The sequence below is a fragment of the Panthera onca genome, chromosome X, assembly GCF_046562875.1.
Source record: "Panthera onca isolate mPanOnc1 chromosome X, mPanOnc1 haplotype 2, whole genome shotgun sequence".
NCBI classification, from domain to species: Eukaryota; Metazoa; Chordata; class Mammalia; order Carnivora; family Felidae; genus Panthera; species Panthera onca.
This window is the reverse complement of record NC_138357.1, coordinates 59,681,000-59,705,207: the sequence shown is the minus strand read 5'-3', so window position 1 is coordinate 59,705,207 and position 24,208 is coordinate 59,681,000. Positions and strand designations below refer to the sequence as shown.

At 36.3% G+C, this 24,208-nt stretch overlaps 1 protein-coding gene across 1 annotated transcript in view; it reads right to left on the bottom strand.

The window, feature by feature from the left end:
• Positions 1-23,925, bottom strand: part of HDX (highly divergent homeobox) — a 173,457-nt gene extending 149,532 nt beyond the window's left edge. Inside the window, exon 1 of the mRNA XM_081794323.1 lies at positions 23,802-23,925. The gene's annotated coding sequence lies outside the window, so the exon portion shown is untranslated. The remainder of the gene's footprint in view (positions 1-23,801) is intronic.
• Positions 23,926-24,208: the final 283 nt, after the last annotated feature.

The following is a 24,208-nucleotide window of genomic DNA, read 5'->3' as shown; positions in this document are numbered from 1 at the left end:
CTTACCTTGTCTTCAATATTTTCTTAACACACTAGAGTTGATCAGTATTTACCCAAAGACTTGAGAGGTCCCTGTACAAATCTCCATAACTTTCTCAATGTGCAGTTTTCATCTGTCTGTGAGCTTTCTCCTCTCCATTATTCTGTCCCTTTGTCTTTCCTTAACTTTGTCCCCTTAACTCAGAGAGACTTCCAGCCTGTTTGGCTTCACTTTCCTTTTGTTGTGATCTGGACATTTTCTCCAGGCAGTGAGTTGAGACACTCATAGGCTAGTTTTATTTCCCTTCTCTCAATAATAATGGTCTGGTGCTGTCTTTTGTTGAATAGCTGAAATCCAATGTTTCATATATATATATATATATATATATATATATATATATATATATTTGTTTTAGATATTTAAGATAAGAGTGTAAATTATATTCCTGTTACTTCACCATAGCCATAAGCAGAGATTCAAGTGGCCTTTAGGAGTGGTGGAGTGTGAATGCTATGTTATGAATCAGGATATATCTATGTAGTTAACCTCTTGGACTCACTTTCTTCATCTGAAAAACGGGGTTATAAAACCTTTCCTACTCTTCTTCACTCCACTTGCATTCTGTCTCAAAATGAATAAGTTTCAAAAAAATAAAAATAAAATAAGTTAAAAATACACTACAAGAAAAAAATTACAGACCAATATCCTTGATAAGAACAGATGCAAAAAATCCTCAACAAAATATTACAAACCAAATTCAGAAATACATTAAAAGGACCATTCACCATAATCAAGTGGCATCTATTCCATGGATGCAAGGATAGTTCATAACACTGTGATACAATACATTAACAAAATGAAGGATAAAAATCTCAACAGTATAATGCAGAAAAAACATTTGATCAAATTCAGCATCCATTTATGATAAAAATTCTTAATAAAGTGCGTATGGAAAAAACACACCTCAACATAATAAAAGCCACATATGGCAATTCCACAGCTAACATCATACAATAGTAAAAAGCTGATAACATCATCCTCAATGGGGAAAAACTGAGAGCATTTTTCCCTGAGATCAGGAACATGACAGGGATGTCCACTCTCACCGCTGTTCTTTAACATAGTGTTGGAAGTGCTAGCATCAGCAATCAGACAACAAAAGGAAATTAAAGGCATCAAAATTGCCAAAGATGAAGTTAAGCTTTCACTTTTTGCAGATGACATGATATTATACATGGAAAATCTGATAGACTCCACCAGAAGTCTGCTAGAACTGATACATGAATTTAGCCAAGTTGCAGGATACAAAATCAATGTACAGAAATCAGTTGCATTCTTATACACTAATAATGAAGCAACAGAAAGACAAATGAAGAAACTGATCCCATTCACAATTGCACCAAGAAGCATAAAATACCTAGGAATAAATCTAACCAAAGATGTAAAAGATCTGTATGATGAAAACTATAGAAAGCTTATGAAGGAAATTGAAGAAGATATAAAGAAATGGAAAAACATTCTGTGCTCATGTATCGAAAGAATAAATATTGTCAAAATATCAATACTACCCAAAGCTATCTACACATTCAATGCAATCCCAATCAAAATTGCACCAGCATTCTTCTCGATAGTAGAACAAGCAATCCTAAAATTCATATGGAACCACAAAAGGCCCCGAATAGCCAAAGTAATTTTGAAGAAGAAGACCAAAGCAGGAGGCATCACAATCCCAGAATTTAGTCTCTACTACAAAGCTGTAGTCATCAAGACAGCATGGTATTGGTACAAAAACAGACACATAGACCAATGGAATAGAATAGAAACCCCAGAACTAGACCCACAAACGTATGACCAACTAATCTTTGACAAAGCAGGAAAGAACATCCAATGGAACAAAGACAGTCTCTTTAACAAATGGTGCTGGGACTACTGGACAGCAACATGCAGAAGGTTGAAACTAGACCACTTTCTCACACCATTCACAGAAATAAACTCAAAATGGATACAGGACCTGAATGTGAGACAGGAAACCATCAAAACCTTAGAGGAGAAAGCAGGAAAAGACCTCTCTGACCTCAGCTGTAGCAATTTCTTACTCGGCACATCCCCAAAGGCAAGGGAATTAAAAGCAAAAATGAACTATTGGGACCTTATGAAGGTAAAAAGCTTCTGCACAGCAAAGGAAACAACCAACAAAACTAAAAGGCAACCAACAGAATGGGAACAGATATTTGCAAATGACATATCGGACAAAGGGGCTAGTATCCAAAATCTATAGAGTTCACCAAACTCCACACCCGAAAAACAAAAAACCCAGTGAAGAAATGGGCAGAAAACATGAATAGACACTTCTCTAAAGAAGACATCCAGATGGCCAACAGGCACATGAAAAGATGCTCAACGTCGCTCCTCATCAGGGAAATACAAATCAAAACCACACTCAGGTATCACCTCACACCAGTCAGAGTGGCCAAAATGAAGAAATCAGGAGACTATAGACGCTGGAGAGGATGTGGAGAAATGGGAACCCTCTTGCACTGTTGCTGGGAATGCAAATTGGTGCAGCCACTCTGGAAAACAGTGTGGAAGTTCCTCAAAAAATTAAAAATAGACCTACCCTATAACCCAGCAATAGCACTGCTAGGAATTTACCCAAGGGATACAGAAGTACTGATGCATAGGGGCACTTGTACCCCAATGTTTATAGCAGCACTCTCAACAATAGCCAAATTATGGAAAGAGCCTAAATGTCCATCAATTGATGAATGGATAAAAAAAAATTGTGGTTTATGTACACAATGGAGTACTACATGGCAATGAGAAAGAATGAAATATGGCCCTTTGTAGCAACATGGATGGAACTGGAGAGTGTTATGCTAAGTGAAATAAGCCATACAGAGAAAGACAGATACAATATGGTTTCACTCTTATGTGATCCTGAGAAACTTAACAGAAACCCGTGGGGGAGGGGAAGAAAAAAAATAGAGGTTAGAGTGGGAGAGAGCCAAAGCATAAGAGAGCTCTTAAAAACTGAGAACAAACTGAGGGTTGATGGGGGGTGGGAGGGTGGGGTGGGTGGGTGGGTGATGGGTATTGAGGAGGGCACCTTTTGGGATGAGCACTGGGTGTTGTATGGAAACCAATTTGACAATAAACTTAATATATTGAAAAAAACGCTGAAAGCTTTTTCTCTTAGATGAGGGACAACACAAGGGTGTCTACTCTCACCACTTTTATTCAACACAGTGCTGGAAGTGCTAGCCACAGTAGTCAAACAAAAAAATGTAATAAAAGGCATCCAAATTGGTAAGAAATAAGTAAAACTGCTACTATTTGTACATGGCATGATACTATACATGGAAAACTCTGAGGATTCCACCAAAGATTATTAGAACTAATAAATGAAGTCAGTGAAGTTGCAAGACACAAAATTCATATACAGAAATATGTTGCATCTGTATACACTAATAATAGTAGAAAAGAAAATTAAGAAAACAATCCCAGTTGCAATTGCATAAAAATATTAAAATGTGTAAATGTAAATTTAACAAGTAGGTAAATGACCTATACTCTAAAAACTATAAAACATGGACAAAAGAAATTGAAGATAACATAAATAAATGGAACAATATAACATACTCATGGAATGGAAGAATTAGCATTATTAAAATGTTCATGTTATCCAAAATAATCTACAGATTAAATGCAATCCCTAGTAAAAATCACAATAGTATTTTTCACAGAACTGTAACAAAAAATCCTAAAATTTGTATGGAACCACAAGACACCCTGGATAACCAAAGTGATATTGAGAGAAAACAAACCTGGAGGTATCACAGTCCCTGATTTCAAACTATACAACAAAACTACATATAGTAATCAAAACAGTATGGTACTGGCACAAAAACAGACACATAGATTAGTGGAATAGAATTTAAAGCCCACAAATAAACCCATATTTATATGGTCAAATAATCCATGACAAAGAAAGAATGTATTTGGGGGAAAAACAGTCTCAATATATGGCTTTGGGAAACTGGACAGCTACATTCAAAAGAATAAAACTGGGGCAGATCCTTACACCATACACACACAAAAAAACTCGAATTAAATATCTAAATGTAATACCTGAAACCATAAAATTTCTAAAAGAAAATATAGGTAGTAAACTCATGGATCTTGACCTTAGCAATATTTTTCTAATATATGTCTCCCCATGCAAGGGAAACGAAAAATTAAACTACATCAAAGTAAAAAAATTTGCATAGTGAAGGAAACCATAAGAAAATGAAAAGACATCCTACTGAATGGGAGAAGGTATATACTAATGATATATCTGATAAGCAGTCAAAATCCAAAATATATAAAGATCTTAACACTAAAAACAAAATTAATCTGATTAAAAATGGGCAGAGAACATGATTAGACTTTTTTCTTTTTTTTAAGTTTATTTATTTTGAGCAACACTGAGAGTGCAAGTGGGGGAAGGGAAGAGAGAGGGAAAGAGAGAAGATCTCAAGCATGCTCCATGCTGCCAGTGCAGAGCCCAGTGTGGGGCTTGAACTCACAAAACCCCAAAACTGTGATCTAAATCAAAGCCAAGAATCAGACGCTTAACATACTGAACCACCCAGGCACCCCAAGGACTTTTTTTCAAAGACTTACAGATTGTCAACAGACACATGAAAAAATCCTCAATATCATTAATCATCAGAGAAATACAAATCAAAAACATAATGAGATATCACCTCATACCAGTCAGAATGGCCAGTATCAAAAAGACAAGAAATAAGTGTTGGCAAGGATGTGGAGAAAAGAAAATCATCCAAATCTGTTAGTGGGAATGTAATTTGATGCAGCCTCTGTACACTATGGAGATTTCTCAAAAAACTACAAATGGAAGTATCATATGATGCTGTAATTCCACTATTCTTTTCTGAAGAAAACAAAACAAACAAACAAACAAAATACTAATTCAAAAAGATAACCGCACCCTTGTGTTTACTGCAACATTATTTACAATAGCCAAGATATTGAAACAACCTAAATTTCCATCAGTAAATGAATGTATAAGGAAGATGTGGTATAATATATATAATGATGTGGTATAATATACATAATGAAATATTACTTGGCTATAAATAAGAATGAAATCTTGAAATAAGACAGAAAAAGACAAATACCATATAACTTCAGTTACATGTAGAATAAAAACAAATAAATTAACAGAAAAACAACAACAAAATACAGGAGAACTCTTGATTTTGGCTCAGGACATGATGCAGGGTCATGGGATCGAGCTCCACGTCAAGCTCTGCATGGAGTGAGGAGCCTGCTTAACACTCTCTCTCTCTCCCTCTGCCCCTGCTTGCACTCTCTCTCAAATAAAAAAAAAAAGTTTAAAAAGTCAGTCAGAAATAAAAATTCAATAACAGATTGAAAACAGACTTGATAAATGAGCATAAAGATAGAATAAACAGAGAATAAGTGATAGACAAGATAAAATAATGGAGACTAATAAAGCTGAATAAAAGAGAAAAAAATAATTATGGAACACAAAAAATAGACTCAGATAACTCAGTGATCCCATAAAATATGGTAACATTTATATTATAGGAGTACCAGAAGAAGAAGAGAGAGAAAAAGGAGTGGAAAATTTATTTGAAGAAATAAATAGTTGAAAACTTTCCTAATCTGGTGAAGGAATGAGATATCCATTTCCAGGAGGAACAGAGAACTCCCATCAAAATTTTAAAAAGCTGGCCAACACCAAGATATATTATAATTAAATTTGCTAAATATAATGATAAATTAAAAAATGTTAAAAAACAGGGGCACCTGGGTGGCTCAGTCAGTTGAGCCTCCAGCTTCGGCTCAGGCCATGATCTCCCAGTTCATGAGTTTGAGCCCCTCGTCGGGCTCTGAGCTGAAAGCTCAGAGTCTGGAGCTTGCTTCCGATTCTGTGGCTCCATCTCTCTCTGCTCCTCCCCCACTCGTGCTCTGTCTCTCTCTCTCTTTCTCAAAAATAAATAAACATCAAAAATTTTTTTAAAATGTTAAAAATATCAAGACAAAAGAAATCCGTAACTTATGAGGGAAGACCCATAAACGTAGCTGCAGATCTCTCAGCAGAAACTTGGCAAGCCAGAAAGGAGGGGCATGATATATTCAATGTGCTGAATGGGAAAAATCTGCAGCCGAGAATAGTCTATCCACCAAGGCTATCATTCAGAATATGAAAGACAAAAAGATTCTGAGACAAACAAAACTTAAAAGGAGTTCGTGGTCACTAAGTGAGCCTACAAGAAACATTAAAGGAAACTCTTTTTGAGTGGAAAGACCAAACTGATAAAGACAAAAAAGGCTCAGAGAAAATACAGAAACAATGACAAAACAAGTAATACAATGTCAGTAAATTCATATCTATTAATAATTACTCTGGGGGTGCTTGGGTGGCTCAATCAGTTAAATGCCTGACTCTTGATCATGATCTCACCGTTCATGAGATCCAGCAGCACGTTGGGCTCTGAGACAGTGCAAAGCCTGCCTGGGATTCTCTCTTTCTGTCTCTTTCTCTCTTTCATGATAATAAAAAAAAATTTAAAAATTACTATTCTGAATGTAAATAGACTAAATGACCCAGTCAAAAGATCTGGGGTGTCAGAATGGATAAAAATACAAGACCCATCTATATGCTGCCTACATGAGACTCGTTTTAGACCTAAGACTCCTGCAGATTGAATGTGAGGAGATGGAGAAACATTTATTCTACAAATAGGTGTCAAAAGAAAGTTGGAGTAGCAATAATTACATCACACAAGATAGACTTTAAGACAAAGACTGTAACAAAAGATGAAGGGCACTGTCTCATAACAATGGGGACTATCCAATAAGAAGATCTAATAATTGTAAATATTTATTCCACAACATGGAAGTACCCAAATACATTTAAAAAAATTAATAACAAACATAAAGAAACTCGATAATAATACAATAATAGTATGGGACTTTAATAACCCATTTACACCAATGCACAGATCATCTAAACAGAAAATCAACAAGAAAACAATGTTTGAATAAGACACTGGACAAGATGGACTTAACAGATATATTCAGAACATTTCATCCCAAAGCAGCAGAATACACATTCTTTTCAAATGCACAAGGGACATTCTCAGAATAGCTCACATACTAAGTCATAAATCAGGCCTCACCAAGTACAAAAAGACTGAGATCATACCATGCATATTTTCAGAGGACAATGCTATGAAACTTGAAGGCAACTACAGGAAAAATAATGAAAAGACCACAAATACATGGAAGTTGAACAACATGCTACTAAACAATGAATGCATCAACCAGGAAATCAAAGAATAAATCTAAAACTACATTGAAAAAAATGAAAAGGAAAACACAACAGTCCAAAACCTTTGGGATGCAGCAAAAGTGGTCATAAGAGGGAAGTATACAGCAAATACAGTGCTACCTGAAGAAGCAAGAAATATTTCATATAAACAACCTAACCTTACACCTAAAGGAGGTAGAAAAAGAACAACAAATGAAACCTAGAACCAAGAGAAGGGAAATAATAAATGCTACAGCAGAAAAAAAAAGATATAGAAACTAAAAAAGGAAAAGAACAGATCAATGAAAACAAGAGCTGGTTCTTTGAAAAAATTAACAAAACGATAAACCCCTAGCAAGAGTTATCAAAAAGAAAAGAGAAAGGGTACAAATACATGTAATGACAGAGGAGAAATAACAGCAAACACCACAGAAATACAAGCAATTATAAGAGAATATTATGAAAAACTATATGCCAACATATTGGAAAACTGGAAAGAAATAGATAAATTTCTAGAAACATACAAACTACCAAAACAGAAACAGGAAGAAATAGCAAACTTGAACAGACCCATAACCAGCAAAGAAATTGAATCAGTAATCAAATCTCCCAGCAAACACAAGTCCAGGGCCAGAGGGCTTCACAGAGGAATTCTACCAAACATTTAAAGACATAATACCTATTTTTCTCAAACTATCTAAAAAAAACAGAAATGGAAGGAATCCTTCCAAACTCAATCTATGAGGCCAGCATCACCCTGATACCAAAACCAAATAAAGACTCAACTAAATGCAAAAATTCTCAACAATATAGTAGCAAACTGAATCCAACAGTACATTAAACAAACCATTCACCATGTTCAAGTGGAATTTATTCCTGGGCTGAAAATTGGTTCAGTATTCACAAATCAATCAACATGATACACCACATTAAGAAAGAAAGGATAAGAACTATATGATCTTTTCAATAGATGGAGAAAAAGCATTTGGCAAAGTACAGCATCCTTTCATGATAAAAACCCTCAACAAAGTAGGGCAAGATGGAAGATACCTCAAAATAATAAAGGTCATATATAAAAAACCTACAACTATTATCAACTTCCATGGGAAAAACTAAGAGCTTCCTTCTAAGGTGAGGAAAAAAACATGATGTCCATTCTCACCACTGTTATTTAATATACTACTGGAAGTCCTAGCCACAGCAATCAGACAAAAAATAAATAAATAAAAAGAAATAAAAGGCACCAAGTCAGAAAGGAGGAAGCCAAATTTTCACTATCTTCAAAGACATGGCAATCTATATAGAAAACCCAAAAGACTGCACCCAAAAATTGCTATAATTGAGACACGAATTCAGCAAAGTCATAGGATACAAAATCAATGTATAGAAATCTGTTGCATTTCTATATACCAATAATGAAGCAGCAGAAAAAGAAATCAAGGACTCGTTCCCATTTACAATTGCACCAAAGACCATAAGATACCTAAGAATAAAATTAAACAAAGAGATAAAAGATCTTTACTCTGAAAACTATAAAACACAGATGAAAGAAATTGAAGATGACACAAAAAACTGAAAAAAATCCCATGCTCATGGATTGTAGGAACAAATATTGTGAAAATGTCCCAAATATTGTGAATATTGCCCAAAGCAATATATATATTTAATGCAATTCCTGTCAGATACCAACAGCAATTTTCACAGAGGTGAACAACCAATCCTAAAATTTGTATGAAATCTTGAAAGACCAAATAGCCAAAGCAACCTTGAAAAAGAAAATCAGAGCAGGAGGCATCACAATTATGGACTTCAAGTTATATGACAAAGCTGTAGCAATCAAAATATTATGGTTACCAAAACAAAAATAGATACATAAACCAACAGAACAGAATAGAAACCCAGAAATCAACCTACAACTGTATGGTGAATTAATCTTTGGCAAAGCAGGAAAGAATATCCAATGGGAAAGACAGTCTGTTTAAAAAAAAGGGTGTTGGGAAAACTGGACAGCAACATCCAAAAGAAGGAAACTGGACCACTTTCTTAACACCATACACAAAAATAAACTCAAAATGGATGAAACACCTAAATGTGAGACAGGAAACCATTAAAGTCCTAGAGGAGAGCATAAACAGTAACCTCTTTGTCACTGGCCATAGCAACTTCTTACTAGATGTCTCTTGAGTCAAGGGACACAAAAGCAAAAATAAACTATTGGAACTTAATTAAAAATAAATAGCTTCTGCAGAGCAAAGGAAACAATCAACAAAACCAGGAGACAACCAATGGAATGGGGGAAGATACTTGCAAATGACCTGATAAAGGGTTAGTAATTAAAATATACAAAGAACTTACAAAACTCAACACCAGTGAGAAAACAAATAATCCAGTGAAAGAATGGACAGAAGACACGAATAGACGTTTTTCCAAAGAAGACATCCAGATGGCCAATATACATATATTGGAATATCACTCAGCCATAAAAAAGAAAGAAATCTTGCCACTTGCAACAACATGGATGGATCTAGAGAGCATTATGCTAAGCAGAATAAGTCAGTCAGGAAAGACTAATACCATATGATTTGAATTATATTTGGAATTTGAAAAACAAAGCAAATAATCATGGGGGAGGAAATACGAAAATCAAGAAAAACTCTTAACTATAGAGAACAAACTGATGGTTACCAGAGGGGAGGTGGGGAGGGGGGTAGGTGAAATAAATGATGGGGATTAAGGAGTGCAGTTGTGATGAGCAAAAGGTATGTATGTAAATGCTGTACCACTAAATTCTATACCTGAGACTACTATTACACTGTATGTTAACTATGCAATTTAAATTAAAACTTTAAAAAATGAAATAAATAAGCTACAAAGGTGAAAAGTACAGAGGCGCCTGAGTGGCTCAGTCTGTTAAGCATCTGACTTCGGCTCAGATCATGATCTCATGGTTCATGGGTTCGAGCCCTGCATTGGGTTCTGTGCTGACAACTCAGAGCCTGGAGCCTGCTTCAGATTCTCTCTCTCTCTCTTTCTGCCCCTTCCCCACTCTTGCTGTCTCTTTCTTAAAAACAAATAAACATTAAAAATTAAAAAAAAATAAAAGTACAGAATATGGAATATAGTCAATAATAGTGTAAGAACTTTGTATGGTGACAAATGGTTAACTACTTATTGTGATAAGCATTACTTATTGTGCATATTTGTCAAATCACTATGTACTGCGTGTGAAATTAATATATTTATGTCATGTATACTTGAATAATTTTTTAAATTTTGATTAGATTATCTTAAAAGAAACAGAGCATTAGCCAGTTGTTATGCTAGACCTCATTTTGTTTTATCAATTATAATTACCTATTGGCTTTTAATTACACTTGCTTTATTACAGAGTCCTGATGTTAAATTAATAAAATACATTTAAACTGTAAGTACTTTATTATACATTCAGATATCAAAACTCACATTACAATAAAATACAAAAAGATCAATTTCAAACAGATGATAAGTTGAACAACAGAGGCATAAACAAAGCCTCAACTGGATAACTGATTTCTTGTTGTCCTAACTCTGCTTTGATACAGTCCCACATACACTTATTCTGAAGAAATGACTGTCAGTTACCAGAGATATATAGCATCTTATGATGAGCTAAGTAGGGCCACACATACATATTTGTTCCATTCATATTTGTCTACAAATTGTGCTTTTTTTTTCTTGCATTCCTAGCCCCAAATTGTGCACATAAATCACTTCTGTCTTCCGCTATTTAATCAAGCTGTTTGCACTGCTTCACGCATTGACTACTAAAATCTTGCAATTCACATTCTAGGTTAACATATTTAAAATGTAGCTTGCATTTTCAGTTACTTCTTAGAGGAACTCTACAAAACTTCCACAGCCACACTTTGAAATAGTAATTATAACAAATTATCCATTATACCAAAATAATTTATATATCCCTTATTTTACTATACTGCAAACCTATTTTTTTTTTTGAGACACAGAGTGTGTGTGCATGTGGGGGAAGAATAGAGGGAGAGAAAGAATCTTAAACTGGCTCCACGCCCAGTGCGGAGCTCGATCTCAGGACACTGAGATCATGACCTGAGCCAAAATCAAGAGTAGTATGCTTAACCAACTGAGCCATCCAGGCGCCCCTACCATAAGCTTGTTCTTACTGTAAACTTATTCTTATTAGTTCTTTCTAACCTTTTTTATTATCCACGTAACTCCACCCTACCCTATTCTACATCTTCTCTAACACGCTCCCAGCAAGAAGTTTTATTGGTAATTAAAATTTGCTTTAAAAAAGGGTAAAGCCATATTCATTTACTTAGACTAGATATTCTTTTAGTGTTTCATGAATAATATTTAAATAGTATATGTTAAGATTTGAGGGCAGTTTCGGGGCGCTGGGTGACTCAGTAAGTTGAGCGTCCGACTTCAGCTCAGGTCATGTCACAGCTCGTGAGTTCAAGGCCCGCGTCAGGCTCTGAGCTGAGCCTGTTTCAGATTCTGTGTCTCCCTGTCTCTCTGCCCCTCCCCTGGCTCACACTCTGTCTCTCTCAAAAGTAAACACACAAAAAATTTTTTTTTTAAAGATTTGCTTCCAGTTTCACCTAGAAGCAAATAGATAAACTATCAGATTCTCTTGTCTTCCATTCTCGATTTTACTAGAAAAACACAGGGGAAAAATTAAACACCCTGCTCTTTTGGGATTAGAGAAAGAGTCCTCAAAGCACACAATCTAGTGGTAAGTATGTAACAGTAATAAGTACATACCTATATATAGTGTGGAAAAATATATGTATACATATTTAATTCATCAAATAGTGGAAGCATAAATTGATCTCCACAAATATTTTGAATAAGCTAAGAAACTGCTTAATAACATAAAAGCCTTATGGAACACAACCCAAATCATAAAGCCACAGGTAAAGACCCTTCTTTCTTCTTCATTTGAAAGAAGAAACCAAAACCAAAACCAAAATATTTCCTATCCTGCCAAAATCTATCTTTGGATGTCAGTTTGAGGAACTCTGTATTAAGGTACCCAATTAATTCCATCAAATGTCTTTTAACTGTGATTTATGACTATAAAAGAGAGGTTTTGTTTTTATACCTGGTAGAAAGGCTTTGTGTATGAGTGAATGCATGCTTACTGTGGATTTTTTTCAAGATCATCATTTTATTTTTAAGATAAATTATTTCAAGATCAAAGAAAACCCTCAAATTTAAAAATTGCCATAAAACTTGCAGACCTCTGAAGACATTTCCTTGGACTCACAGGGGTCTGCAGACCTTAGTTTGAAAGACATTGTCCTAAGTTAAGCCTGTGACATTAAGTCAGAAAACATATGTTACTGTCAAATTATAGGCGAATATATGTTTAAAGTATGGGATTAACATTGACCCCTAATGTTTTTGCTGGCACTGCATTTCTCCTGCCTAGTTTTTTTTTTTTCATGTAGATATGAAACACAAAGGCAGAGATTATCACACAACTGTGTTTCTAAATATTTCATTACAATCATATTCCTTGGTGTTAATCAGCAAAGATCTGCACATATGAAATGCACTGTCCAGTGTTTGATCATGACCATACTCAGGAATTGTTATTTTACTGCTAATTAATCCAGGAAACCTGATAACAATTTGCAAAAATATTCTTAAAGCTACTTAAAGACTACAGCTTCATCTGTGAATTATGAGAACACATATTACTACAATATACTTTGCAATAATGAGAAATTAGGGGAAAACTGTATCAAAATAACCATTTCCTCTTCATGTCACTGTTCTCAAATTTTTCCAGTATATGAATGTGTCACGTCATATATTTTGACAATTTACTCATTTATTGAAATTTATTTCTTAAGCATCTATTGTAGGCATAGAATCATTAATATACTGTGTCCTGAACATAAGTCTTTTTAAAAACTTTTTAATGTTTATTTATTTTTGAGACAGAGACAGAGCGTGAATAGGGGAGGAGAAGAAAGAGGGAGACACAGAATCCGAAACAGGCTCCAGGCTCTGAGCTGTCAGCAGAGCCCGATGCAGGACTGGAACCCACTAACTGTGAGATCATGACCTGAGCCGAAGTCAGACGCTCAACCAACTGAGCCATCCAGGCGCCCCCTAAACATAAGTTTTAAACCAATTTCAAAAGGGTCAAAAGAGTCAAAAGAACAAAAGTGTTTCTCAATGTCTTTATTACTTCTCTTTAAAATTTAAGGAAAGTACAAAAAAATAAATTCAAAAAGAATGAAGGACCTAAATGTGAGACAGGAAACCATCAAAATCCTAGAGGAGAAAACAGGCAACAACCTCTATGACCTCAGCTGCAGCAATTTCTTACTAGACAGCTCCATAGGCAAGGGAAACAAAAGCAGAAAATAACTACTGGGACCTCATCAAAATAAAAAGCTTCTGCACAGGGAAGGAAACAATCCACAAAACTAAAAGGTAACTGATGGAATGGAAGAAGATATTTGTAAATGACACATTGGATAAAAGGGGTAGTATCCAAAAATCTATTTAAAAAAACCTAAACTCAACACCAAAAAATCAAATAATCCAATGAAGAAATGGGCAGAGGACATGAATAGACACTTTTCCAAATAAGACATCCAGATGGCTAACAGACATATGAAAAAAGGCTCAACATCATTCATTAGCAGGGAAATACAAATCAAAACCACAATGAGATACCAACTTACACCTGTCAGAATAGCTAAAACTAACAACTCAGGAAACAACAGATGTTGGCAAGAATGTAGAGAAAGAGGAACCCTTTTTCACTGTTGGTGGGAATGGAAACTCATGCAGCCACTCTGGACAACAGTATGGAGGTTCCTTAAAAAGATAAAAATAGAATTACCCTACAACTCAGCAATTGCACTACTAGGTATTTATCCAAAGGATACAAAAATGCTGATTTGAAGGTGCACACACACCCCGAGGTTTATAGCAGTGCTATGAACAATAGCCAAATTATGTAAAGTGCCCAAATGTCTATCAACTGATGAATGGAAAAAGAAGAGGTGGTATATACCAAGGAATATTATTCAGCCATCAAAATGAATGAAATTTGGGGTGCTTGGATGGCTCAGTTGGTTAAGTGTCCAACTTCAGATCAGGTCATGATATCGTGGTTCGTGAAGTTGAGCCCCACATTAAGCTCTATGCTGACAGCTCAGAGCCTGGAGCCTACTTGGGATTCTGTGTTTCCCTCTCTCTCTGCCCCTCCCCCAGGCTCTCTCTCTGTCTCTCAAAAATAAATAAATATTAAACTTTTGTTTTAAATATTAGAAAAAAATGAAATCTTGCCATTTGCAACAACGTGGATGGAACTAAAGGTATTATGCTAAGTGAAGTAAGTCAATCAGAGAAAGGCAAATATATGATTTCACTCATATGTGGAATTTAAGAAACAAAACATGAACACAGGGGAAGGAAAGTAAAACTACAATAAGATAAAAACATGAAGGCAAATCATAAAAGACTCTTAAATATAGAGAACAAACTGAGGGTTGACAGAGGGGAGGTTGCTGGGGGCTGGGAGCTGGGCATTAAAAGAGGGCACTTGTTCAGAAAAAAAAATTGAAGAAAGTGGGCAATGAATAGCATAGGTGGTAGTTATTAAGATACTGATCCTAAAGAAAAGTTTAACAGTTTGATGGCTTTGCCTGCACTTAATACTTTTTATTAATGTATGGATGTAATAACTTCCTAAAATTTAATTAATAAATAAAATCATGGATTTTAAGTTAGAAATGCTGTTAGATAGTATGAATACTATGCCCTCTTTTCACAGTTGAATAAACGGAGGGTCATAAAGTCATCTATTTCAGAGCTTGCTTTATGAAAATTGTCTAATGTATATCATAAGTTCTTCAATGTCTAATTCACCTCATCCAACATCTAGCACATTACTAAATAAATGCTTTTGAGGATGATGATACTTAGATATCAACTGAAGGACAATCTTGACTTTTCTAGGTCTACTGTAATTGGATGGCATAAACAGAAATTTATTATCTCACAATTATGAAGTCTAGAAGTATGAAATCAAAGTATTGGGAGAGTTTTTCTCTCTGAGGGTGGTGAGGGAAGGCTCTGTTCTCTCCTCGTTTATACATGGACATCTTCATGTTCATATGGCATTCTCTCTCTATGCATACCAATATCCAGACTTCCCCTTTTATAAAGACACCAGTTACATCTGGTTAAGGGCCTACTTTACTCAAGTATGACCTCATCTTAATTTAACTAATTATATCTGTGATGACCCTATTTCAAAATAAATTTACATTCTGAGATACGGAGGGCGGGGGGTAGAACTTCAATGAATTTTTGGGGGTAGGAGACACAGTTCAAACCATACACTAATTGCTTATTCCCATTACAAGATTAGAAGCTGACTTTCCTTATCAGCCAAAAAGGCCATCAATTCCTGTGCCCCTCACACACACCCAGTGATATCTACATCTTCATGCATGAAACCTGCGAATATGTTAAATTCCAACACAAAAGTGAATTAAGGTTACAGAAAGAATTAAGATTTATAATCAGCTGACCTTAAAATAAAGAGATTATTTTAGATTATCTGAGTGGGCCAGATGTAATCACAAGGATCCTTAAATGTGGAAGATGGAGACAGAAGAGTGCCAGAGTGATGCGATATGAGAAAGATTTGATTGGCCATTGCTAGCTTTGAAGATGGATGCAGCCACAAGCCAAAGAGGGTAGCCTCTAGAAGCTAAAAAAGGTAATAAAGTAAATTATTTCCTAGAGCCTTTAGGGGAAAAAATCCCTGTTGACACGTTGATTTTAACTCAATGATACCTATTTCAGACTTCAAACCACCAGAACATAATGCATGTGTTATTGTAAGCCTCTATGTTTGTGGTGATTTGTTACAGTAGCAAATGGAAAACTAAGTATAGTTTCTTTTGAAGATATTAGTGACAGTGACCCCAATACGTTCATACTCTTTTGTAACACTCTGTTGACAATTAGGAAAAATATCATTTCAACAGTAAGGCCATTACTACCATCAAAATAATTGGATTCACTCAGGCTAAACAATTTTACCCATCACACAAGAGTAGCTATTCTCCCAATGAGATAGACTCCAAAATGAAGTAAAGCTGATGTATATTAGACAAGTAAGACTTTGATTACATATTTCTTTACACATGTGAAAACTGTATAAAAGAAATTAAGGGATTTTTCTGATTATCAGCTCTTAAAAGTCTAAGTTGCACAGAAAGTCATATTTCACTTTATATCAGTGCTTCTCAGAGTTTAATGTGCATATGAGTTACTTGGAGATATTAAAATGCAGAATCTGATTCAGTAGGTCTTGGTTGAGGACACAGATTCTGCAATTTCTAAGAAGTTCCCAGGTGATGCTCATGCTTGTACTCCACGTAACACACTTTGAGGAGCAAAAATTTAATAGATATGGATGCATTCAACCCTACCAGAAAAGTACACTGGCTAAACATCACAATCAATAATGAGTTTTTAAAAGTGTCTCTTTACATTAAGCACTAGCAGTTGGGAAAAGAAGAAAAAACTGAAACTTACCTTTAGCACCTTTTATTTTTGAGAGAGAGAGACAGGGAGAGACAGAGAGACAGACAGAGCATGAGAAGGGGAGGGGCAGAGAGAGAGGGAGATGCAGAATCTGAAGCAGGCTCCAGGTTCTGAGCTGCCAACACAGAGCCCAACACGGGGCTCAAACCCATGAATTGTGAAATCATGACCTGAGCCGAAGTCGGTCGCTTAACTGACTGAGCCACCCAGGTGCCCCAAAACTGACCTTGAGCATCTTTCAAACATCCATTGGTGATAAAAGTGAACCTGCAGGTTCTAAATAAAATGTCTGACTAATTATTTTAATAATTTACATACATATTCAAAAATAACTCCATGCTGTCTCAGGATAGCGGGGATAAGTCAAGGCTGAGTATTCTATGAATAATGTAATAGTCCCACTAATGTAGAATATATTTTTTTTCCATATTTCATAATGCCCTGGGTCTCTTTCAATTGTTGTTCTATTGAGGAGATTTCAACACACCTCATGGGTCTATGGAAAGGTAAAGCTATTTGGAGGATGGGTCTCAGATCATTACTTTCCTAAATGGCATAACTACTTCATCCATAAAACACACAATACATAGCCCAAGTCAACCAAGTAAGACAATATGTAAAGAAAGATATTAGTGTATAATGTATATAAACAATGTATATTAGTGTAACAAAACAAAACCCAAAGAAGACATGCTTTTGCCATTGCTTTGTACTTGACAATAAGAAAGAATAGTGTACGGGTCTATATGCCCTCAGCCTCTGAAGCCATTGGAGGCCAACACAATGATCCCTTTCTCTTAAGCCTTGGCCTTTCTATTAAAATTGTTTAGGGGCACCTGGGTGACTCAGTCAGTTAAGTATCCGACTTTGGCCTAGGTCATGAGCTCAAAGTTACCTAGTTTGAGTCCCATGTCAGGCTCTGTGCTGACAGCTCAGAGCCTGGAGCCTATTTCAGGTTCTGTGTCTCCTTCTCTCCCTCTCTCTCAATGCCCCTCTGCCACTCACGCTCTGTTTCTCTCAAAAATAAACATAAAAAAATTAAAATTATTTGTCTCCACTGACAGAAAAAGGAAAAATGTCATAGACATAAAGACTCTGAAAGACAGTCTCTTTCTCAGAAAGAGAAATTAGGGGGAAATTACATACACACACATATATACATACATACAAACAATTTTTAAAAACAATAAATAAAGATGGGCCTCACTCTAGCTCTCTAGTCCATAACCTAGTAAAGAGTGCAGCATCTACAATGGCATCTCCTTTAAAGCCCTGGCTCTGCCACTTACTTCTTGCATGACCTTGGGCAAGCATCATGCACAAACTGTTGTGTACATGAGAAAATTGCCTACCTGAGACATACTTGCATTTAAAAATCTTAAAATAAACTGCCACCAACTCCAAGGGAAAAACTGCTAAGAAAATGTTTTCCCAAATTTTTGTCACTCTGACAATACATTTTTTGAGTATACCTACACACAATATTACATTAGTTTTACGTGTACAACTCAGTGATATGACAAGTTTACACATTATGCTATGTTCAAAAGTGTAGCTACCATCTGTCCCATTACATAGTGATTACAATATTATTAACTGCATTCTTTATGTTCTGTTTTTTATTCCTTTGACTTAATCATTCCATAACTGAAGGCCTGTATCTCCCTCCCCCCTTTACCCATTTTGTCCAAATCTCCATCCTCCTCCATTTTAAAGCTTCTAAGGATCAACCCAATTCGAACATAACTCTAGTTATAAAACAATAGGAGACCAAGAAGGTAGGACAGCTTCTATTGCAGATTTCTTTATGGATGACAAATGTAAAGTATAACATTTAATTGATATAATATAATCTCATTTATTTAGTTGCCATGTACCTAGATATCCAATTAATCCAGGAAATTTTGGTACTAGTTGGTATATGGATGACTCCACTTCCACAGACAGGTTTCAGTCTGTTGTCTTGAAATTTTACATACTAGAAAGGTCTCATAGTGTTAGTTACAGCTTCTGAATATGCTAACCTCTCCAGCTCCCTTCTTATGCAGAATATATCTCTCTAGAATTTTCACTGCTTACTTCCAAACCACTATACCTAGATATAATGTACTCTATACAAGTATACTGAGACAGCACTAATTTCATGTTTAGCTGACTCTAATATAAAATTAAAATCAACAATTCAAGTATTTTTACTGTGTTTGGGGGTAACAATACACAATATATAATTCTTTCTGGAAGTACAATACAATTTTAAAAGCAGAACTAATTAAATATCTTTAAATATATATTTCATACAAAATTTAATGCCATATTTTTCAATCGAGACCAAGAAAGTATGTTTTAGTAAAATACCTAAAAAGAAATGTAGGTATACACCATTTGGTCAGGCTTAGAAATCAGCGACTTTATACAAGTAGTATGTTGTTCATGGAAAACATTTTGATATCACACACACACATGCACACAATTAGGCTGGGACTCCAGATATTCAGATTCTTGCTAAAGCTCTGCCAAAGATTCATTGCATATTACTTTGGTCAAGTATAGTTTCATGATTAAAAGTCAAAACAGGGGCTCCTGGGTGGCTCAGTTGGTTGAGCATCTGACTTCGGTTCAGGTCATGATCTCACAGTTTATGGGTTCAAGCCCCATGACGGGCTCTATGCTGACAGCTCAGAGGCTGGAGCCTGCTTCGGATTCTGGTGCTCCCTCTCTCTGCCTCTCCCCTGCCAGCACTCTGTGTCTCTCTCTCAAAAATAAACATTTTTTTTTTAAAAAAGAGTCAAAACAGACCAATGTTTGAACTCTGTGACATTTTATAGTTGTGTGGCCCCAAGGAAGTCAACCACTTTAAGCCACTGTTTTCCCACTTGTAAAATGAGAAATAATACTGGAAACTATCTCTTAGGGATGTCGTGAGGTTTAAATGTGACAACATATATAAAGTTGTTAGCACAGTGCCTGGTATTAAGTGTTTAATAAATATTACCATTTATTAATGCTGCTAAGGTACTACACTTCTCTATACTTCAGCTTCCTCATTTATAAAATGGGGAGATTGGCTCATCATTATAAAATCTCCTGCAGCTCAAACTAAAACTTAAATGACAATGTCCAATGCCATCCTTTCATTGAGATAGGAATTGTAAAATAAACCTTAAAACACAAATACCACACTTCTATTTTTTTATATGTTTTCTAAAATCGGCAGCATATGATGTATAGGGGCACATGTACCTCCATGTTTATAGCAGCACTTTCAACAATATCCAAATTACTACGGAAAGACCCTAAATGTCAATCAATTGATGAATGGATAAAGAAGATGTGGTTTATATATACAATGGAATACTACTTGGAAATGAAAAAGAAATAAAGTCTTGCCATTTGCATCAACGCGGATGGAACTGGAGGGTATTATGCTAAATAAAATAAGTCAGTCAGAGGAAGACAGATACCATACATTTTCACTCATATGTGGATCTTGAGAAACTTAACAGAAGAATATGGGGGAGGGGAGGGGAAGAAAGTTACAGACGGAGGGAGGCAAACCATAAGAGACTCTTAAATACAGAGAACAAACTGAGGGTTGATGGGGGGTTGGGGGAGAAGGGAAAGTGGATGATGGGCATTGAGGAAGGTACTTTTTGGAATGAGCATTGAGTATTGTATGGAAACCAATTTGACAAATTATATTTAAAAATAAAATAAGGGGGCACCTGGGTGGTTCAGTCGGTTAAGCATCCGACTTCAGCTCAGGTCACGATCTCGCGGTCCACGATTTCGAGCCCCGCGTCAGGCTCTGGGCTGATGGCTCAGAGCCTGGAGCCTGCTTCCGATTCTGTGTCTCCCTCTCTCTCTGCCCCTCCCCCGTTCATGCTCTGTCTCTCTCTGTCTCAAAAATAAATAAACTTTAAAAAAAATTAAAAATAAAATAAAATGAATAAACATTAAAAAATAATAATAATAAAAATTGGCAGCATATTCCTAAGCATTACATTCTATCTAGAGTGTCCTACCTTTGAATAGTTTAGTCTATTGGTCTATATGTGAATATCTAGGTAAGTCTTATTAATTACTATGAAATGGTTGCAAGCTAAAACACTTTGAGGGAATTTACATAATATAGGTAATAAGAGAAAAAGTCAAGGACAAAGGATTTTCCCTTATAGTAAATAACATTCACAGTTCATTCATAATGATATATGACAAATATTTTTAAATTTATAGGTTATAATACCCTTCTAGAATGGTTATTATCCACTTCTAGAATGATTATTATCCACGTTCTTAAGCCACATATGATATTGTTTGGCATGGTGCCTCAAAGTGAAGCAGCAGCCAAAGTGAAATCTGTGGAAAGCCTCTATATTAAACAATGTCTATCAAATAAACTCAGCTCCATAAAACAATGCACTTTGAAGCTGAAAGGGTAGGAAAGTGGCAAGTGATAGGTTATATGATAGCAATTATGATAGCCATCACAATGATTAGCTCTGATTTAACAGAGGTACAAATGAAAACTATTAGTGACAGTCAATGCAAATCAGCAACTGTATGATATATTGCAATAAAACACAGTGAATAAGTAGTAGGTTTTAACAGAACATACATGATGTAATGTCATAAAAGAGAAATACAGAAAATGGGAAATGTCTTAGTATTTTTCAAACTGAGAAAGTTAGAGATAGAAACACTTCTGGGTTAATGTCCCCTTGGTCTTTTATGAAGACAGTATATATTTGGAGGCCACCCACTATATAGATATGTCCATATTGCCTTTTCTCTGACTCATACTCAAGTTTATTCAGTCACTGGAGGGTCCCTTGCCTAAGCAATGATGAATAAATTTTCACATATATACAGTTTTCTCTATAATAATACTACTTTGTTACCCAAGAAATTGGGATACAAAGACAATATATGGTTATAGATACTTCCAATAATCATCCAGGTGCTGTAGGCAGAAGATAAAGAATTAGATGGCATGGTCCCAACACTTGAGGGGGTGTAAAATCCACTTGAAAATTTTAGTCCAACACACACACATGCACACACCCAAATAAGACAATAATACAGGCTATAAGAAAGTGACAAATATAAGAACTGATGTAGAAGTTCTAGAAAAGGTGAGCTTAATGATGGTTGGGTTTCACTTGGAAGGCACTTATGGAGAGGTATAAATTGAGTTGAGTTTTCAAATTCGGTACGATCTGAATGGGCAGAAGAGAAGGCATCCTGGGTGAAGGGAATGGTGGTGAGCAAGGAGCAAAGCTCTGGAGATAGATTGTCCAAAGGACATTAAGGAGAATTATATACTGAAGAATCAAGTAAAATAAGACTCCTATGGTACAATAAAGCCAGATTATGAAGTTTTTGCAATCCAAGTGGAGTTGGGCTTGAAACAATAAAAAAAAAATAGAGCTAAGAATATTTTGGTGAAGAAAATGACTTGGTAAAAGAAGTGCTCACTGACCATTAGTCTGGCAGAATAAATTAGGGATTTGGGGCACAAGTGAAAGCTGGCTAGGAGGTTCCTGGAGTGACTGGATGGGTGGTGAAGATAGCTTATATTGTAGGATAAAGGAAGAATTGTAATAGTGACCTTTGAAAATAAAATTTCCCAGGACTTGACAACCCCTTAACTATAAAAAATAGGCGGGAAAAATCAGATTTCTCTATGAAATAGTCGAGAGTTAATAACACTACTGTACAATTTTTCCACCAAGAACAAACAGGCAGGTTTTTCCTCACAATTGCTGAGTAATATTGCCCCTCCCAAAAAAGGAGAGTTAGAAAGGGTCTCTCAAACAGGATCTGACTTTGGTGGTTTTAGCAGAGAAACAGAGGAAGAAAGAAGGAAGAAAATCTTAGCACCAACCTGAAAGGGAGACCAAGGCTTTATAAGAAATCGTTTCAAGAAAGAAAGAAGAAAAAAGAAGACAAGAAAGTTAAATTTCTTACTCTGACTCTCCACAATGGGTCTCACTCTGAGTCTCTCCAAAGAGTTTAAATTTCAAAATCATTGAATGGTACCTCAAATCAGAGTTCACTGAAGATTAAAAGTTGGATTCATTTGAATAATTAGTGGGTTTTTTTTTTCTTCCAAAGGTTTCTCATCTCAGTAATTTCTACTCCACAGATTCCTCTCCGACTTCTTTCAATTATTACAAACCTGGTAACTGTAGATTAAGAATCTGCTTTCTTAAATTCATCAGACCCATTTGGGGTCTGGGTATGCCCAATAAGCCAGATTTAAAATAACTGGCACACCCCTCTCCATCAATCAGCACTTGAAATATCACAGGGCCAACTCCCCAGCTCTTTCTATATTCAGCCCAGACAGAGCTCAGCGCCACCTCCTCCAGCGAAACCGAAAAGGCGCCTGCGCAAACTCTACGTCTATTCTTCTCGCCACGAACTCCCCCCCCCTCCCCCACATGTTCTTAATGCGCAAGCGCAGCACTCAGTGAGTTTGAGTAGGACTGTGAGAAATCGGCTGTCCAGTGAAATCTGGTAGTGGTAGAATTCATCCCCCGCCCCCGCCTCCTTTCTTCAGAGGCAAATGTGCCACTTCCTCCTACTCCGAAGGCAGAAGCGCATCCCCAACGTTGCCCTCTCTAGGAGCAAGATCCTTTGCACTCTGGCAATACCTGCTATATCCCTATCCTCAGCTCTTTTTTAACCTTACGCTGCCGCCAGCCTTTGCTTGGAAACTAGAGACAGTTGGCTCCCCAAAAGCCGCCGCAAATTTGTTGGCAGACTCTGTAGGCCTCTGAACCTATAAGCTCCCTACTGGGCAAAGCATTAGCTCGGTGTCTTGCTCATCGTCTTTCACCCTTCACACCCACCCAGACTGGGTACTTACCTCGCAGCGTGGTGCGGTCACTGGAAGGATCGCAGGATCCCCAATCAGGCCAGTGCCGGGGCAGGCAGATTCAGCAAGATTTTTCCTGGGTCTTACAGCCTCCTCAGACAATGAAATCAGCGTGTCCGATCATCAATTCTCATCATGATTGTGACGTCACAAAAGACAGCGACCAATGGGAGCCCGAGATCAGCTCGGACAGTCCCAGGCCTCAGCCCAGAACCCAAGAGTGGGGAGGGGGGAGGAAAGATAGCTGCCTGCAGTGGGGCTGCCTCTTCCCTGCTATCAGCTGTGTCCAAGGCCAGGCCTTTCTGTATCTTTCCCTTCCTGAATAGCTGTGAACACCCAGCATCCCTGTGACTATAATAGTTAATATGCCACCATTTGAGCAGGTGCTGTCTGGTCTT